The sequence below is a fragment of the Capra hircus genome, unplaced genomic scaffold, assembly GCF_001704415.2.
Source record: "Capra hircus breed San Clemente unplaced genomic scaffold, ASM170441v1, whole genome shotgun sequence".
NCBI classification, from domain to species: Eukaryota; Metazoa; Chordata; class Mammalia; order Artiodactyla; family Bovidae; genus Capra; species Capra hircus.
Genome location: NW_017189777.1, coordinates 25,104 through 29,579, shown reverse-complemented (window position 1 = coordinate 29,579; position 4,476 = coordinate 25,104). Strand labels below are relative to the sequence as shown.

The 4,476-nt window shown below is 38.8% G+C and overlaps 1 pseudogene; it reads right to left on the bottom strand.

The window, feature by feature from the left end:
* Window positions 1–3,192: 3,192 nt before the first annotated feature.
* LOC102186010 lies at window positions 3,193–3,876 on the bottom strand (annotated as a pseudogene).
* Window positions 3,877–4,476: the final 600 nt, after the last annotated feature.

Genomic DNA, 4,476 nt, shown 5'->3' with positions numbered 1-4,476 from the left:
TTTGATAGAGGCTCGCTGGAAACATTGGAAAGAATGCTTAGCTCTTTCTAAAGTCATAACACTAAACAACTTATCTTTTTAAAATTTATCTATTTATATGCTTATGTGTTAGATTTATTCATATTCATTATGCACTTAACTGTATAAAATTTCAAACTAAAAAAACATCATCTACATCATAGAAGTGCTGCTAAATAAAAAGTGATATTTCCATAAAGTGAAAAAAATATGCAGCATTAAAGTTAAACTGTAATGCTGTCATGGAAAGAGCTACAAGACATCGAGGAACTTACTTGGTCATATGATTGTTCTATTTTATATCTTTTTGTGGAAACTCCATACTGTTTTCCACAGTGATTGTACCAATTTACACTTTTACGAACAGTGCACAAGGGTTCCCTTTTCTACACCTTCTTGCCAACACTTGTCTCTTGCCTTTTTGATAATGGCCATTCTAACAACTATGAGCAGTATTTCATGGTACTTTTGAAATTTTCCTCTGATGATTAGTGATGTAGAATGTCTTTTCATGTGTCTGTTGGCCATCTGTATATCTTCTTTAGAAAAATGTCTATTCAGCTCCTCTGCTCATGTTTTAATTAAAGTATCTGTTTTTGCATCTGTAGAATTTTTCACAGAAAATATGTGGTTACTGATAAAAGTAAATTCATTAAACAAATTTTAATGTCACTTAGGTTTGTTTTTGCCATACATCAACATGAATCTGGCACAGGTATACACGTGTTCTCCATCCTGAACCCCCCTCCTTCCTCCCTTCCCATACCATCCCTCTGGGTCGTCTCAGTGTACCAGCCTGGTTTTTTATGTATTACTTGGTCTGAAAAAATTATACACCCATCATAGTTCAGCATCATATAGCCACTTATGTTTGTTGGGTGCCTATGCTAACTTTTTTTGACTTCTGAACAAATTATTCTTATGAATATGCTCTCAGAACAGAGCTTGTCTGTATGTAGAGGTATTACTGCATTCCAATTTTATTTAAAAAAATTTTTAAAAACTCCTCCAGAGTGGCCCTTCTGCAATGTGGGAAAATCCACATTTTGGGGTGATTTCACAATAGAAAATTTAAAATATATATTGTTTAAGAGAGTCAAAGGAAGCAACAAACAGGAAGATTCAAATCAGAAGGACCCAATATTATGTAAGGAATGACCTGAAAGAATATATTAACAAATAAAGGAAACAAAAGCAGAACTTTTTTTTTTTTTTTTGCAAGGAGAATTCAAGGGCTTAATTCCTGGACCAGACTCGAGCTGTGACACCTTGACTTCATATTTTTAAAATAACTAAATGGAACTTTTAGAAATGAACAATCTGTTAACTCTTTAATAAATCAAATAAATAGCTAATTGAACTGAAGGGGTAATTAAAGTACTGTAACTTAAAGCTGAGGATAATAAAGAGATTTTAAAAATGTGAGACATTTAAAAAACTTGGAAGATAGAATGAGAAGATGCCAGAAAACATTTAATAAGCATCCCACAAGAAATAAGTGAAATAAAAAGATAGAGAGGCAATCTTTGAGGTTGTTGCTGTTTAGTTGTTAGGTCATGTCCAACACTTTTGAGACCTCATGGACTTGTAGCCCACCAGGATCCTCTGTCCATGGGATTTCCCAGGTAAGAATGCTGGAGTGGGTTGTTATTTCCTTCTCCAGGAGATCTTCCCAACCCAGGGATCCACTCTGCCTCTCCTGGGCCTGGCAGGCAGATTCTTTACTGTTGAGTTACCAGAGAAGCCCAGTTTTTGAGGTGTCAATGACAAATAATTTTCTAGAATTCTCATTATTGGCTAATGAAAATATAAGTTGCTACAATTTCTTCTAAGAAAAATTTGTTAATATCTAATGAAGTTGAAGAATGTGCATATTCTATAAACTTGTAGTTTTCTACTGGAAAGAAATTCTCAGGATAAGCACCTGTGCAGTAATGTACTTTGCAGCTTTGTTTGTAGCAGAGAAATTATAGAACTGCATTGGCTGAGTCTTCCACAGGGGAAATCTCCTGACATACTCTGCTTTCACACATTAGGAGATCTGCATTTCATCATGGGGGGCAGAGTACAACTCAAAAGTTAATCACTATGCTAATTAATTTAACTGAGAGGACAACCTCATTAATAGAGTTAAGAATCAAGTATATGAATAATACTCAAGTCCATCAAAGAATTTATTAATTTTATAGAGACCTGCTGAAACATTGTGCTCAGAATAAAGCTCTTAAAATAAGTACTATTCAGAAGTGTGTACCATTCTGATCCTGGTTCAAAATCAGTTATGCAGTTACATTATGCACAATTCTGATGGGTTTGATTATTTGAGTAGTTCACAAACTATAAATGGTAGATTAGAATAAGGGATGAAAATATGCCTAGGGTGAAACATAAGACTACACAGCAGGAAATGACGGTTGGGAAAAAAGAGAAAAAACAATGTAAAGAAGAGGTATTTAACAAAAGATCTTGTCATTTTGAATCCCTTCCTTTGGAGGTGTATAGTAGTAGGTATTTCTATTTGTCTTAAGTCCATGTTTGTAGAAGCAACCCAAATGTCCATCAACAGATGAGTGCATTAGGAAGATATGGCACATATATACAATGGAATATTACTCAGCCATTAAAAAAGAATGAATAATGCCATTTGCAGCGACATGGATGGAACTAGAGATTATCATATTAAGTAAAGTAAATCAGGCAAAGAAAGACAAATATCATATGATATTTCTTGTATGTGGAATCTAAAAAATGATACAAATCAATTTATTTACAAAACAGAAACATAAAAACTTAAAGAACAAACTTATGATTACCAGGGGGAAGAGTGGAGGGAGAGGAGGAAGATAGATTGGGAGTTTAGGATTGATGTACATATATATCTATATCTATATCTATATCTATATCTGGGCTTCCTTGGTGGTGCAAGTGATAAAGAACCTGTCTGCCATATGAGAGACTTAAAAAGACTCTGGTTTGATCCCTGGGTCAGGAAGATTCCCTGGAGGAGGGTACAGCAACCCACTCCAGTATTCTTGCATGGAGAATCCCTTGGACAGAGGAGCCTGGCAGGCTATGGTCCATAGGCTGTATATATAGGGAGGATGGAGATAGACATTTCAACCAAGACGTATTCAGTACGGTGCTGGTTCTAGTTTGCAGGTAGATACGGCCACTCTAAGGGTGATCACTTCCAGGCAGGCCATTCTGCCTAGCTTGGAGGACCTACTGTACCACATCTTCCCACTGCACAATTGATAATCTTCTGAGTCCAGGCAGGAACCCCTGGTGCAGACAGATGTACTCCAGCCATTCTCCTCTTCATCAGTTCTGTGTGTTCTGGGCCCTGGGTCCATGGGAACAGAACTGTGGTTGCTCCATGCTGTGGCTCACTGCTCATCTTCATCTTTGTTTTCTAATAGTGGGTCTGACAAATGAAGCCCCAGAGCTCGCAGAAACAGAGAAGACAGTTAAGGGCCATCAGGGACTCCAGTTCCATCTGCTCAGGAACAATGCTTCCTCCATCACACATGGATCTGATCCTGGATATCAGCAACTGCATCTTCTCCGTCACCCACTGGTGCTGGCTCTACCTCTTTCTGTTCAGGATCTTGGTTCAGGAGTAGCCAGCTGGTCTCGCTCTCATTTCCTCTGGTTCCTCGCTGCTCCAATCCCCAGTGCCTTCTGTAGGGCCTCGGTGTAGTCTGAGTTTCTCCGTCTGATTTCAGGACACATGGTATCTCCCCCTAGAACTAGAACTGCTGCTGGCAATGGGCAGGTGCCACTCAGAGCCGAAGGTTGAATCCCAGGCCCACTCTTTTCAGTGATCCTGTGTGCCTGCATCAGCTCCTGGTCCGTCATTGACCATGCCATCCAAACTCACCTGTCTCATTACCTAGGACCTTGGCTCTCTAGTGAGAATAAAACAGCCAATGGTTTCAAACTATCTGATTTAACTCCTAAATAAGTTAACAAAAAATAGCGTCTGGAACTAAAATTAAGGATCCCTTTGTGTTAAACACCTTTAACCACAATTTCACTGTAATGATTACAATTTTCAGCTATCTTGGTACTCTTTTTTACAAAATACGTCTTCTAAAGAGTTGTCTATAATCCCCTCTCGACTTACTCCTCTTAGTCTCTTCCTTGAACCCACATGAATGACTGGTTTTGTTTGTTTGTGTATAGTGTTCTTCTTTTTCTCTACCACTTCCCCAAAACTGCTCCTGTCAGAGTCACGGGTGACCTCCCCTAACTTCTGACCCTCTCTCTGGCCAGATGTATCCCTTGGTAGGATGGAATCAACCTCACCCTCCCTTCTGACTGATGGTTGGAGGAGGTGTGATCACATCCTGAGTTCTGATAAGAAAATGCTGTGGTTGGGGAAGCCCTCACAGTGCCTTGCAAATGTGTGAGAACCTTGTGATCTGCACTGAACTACAAAGCAGCCCCCAGCCACAG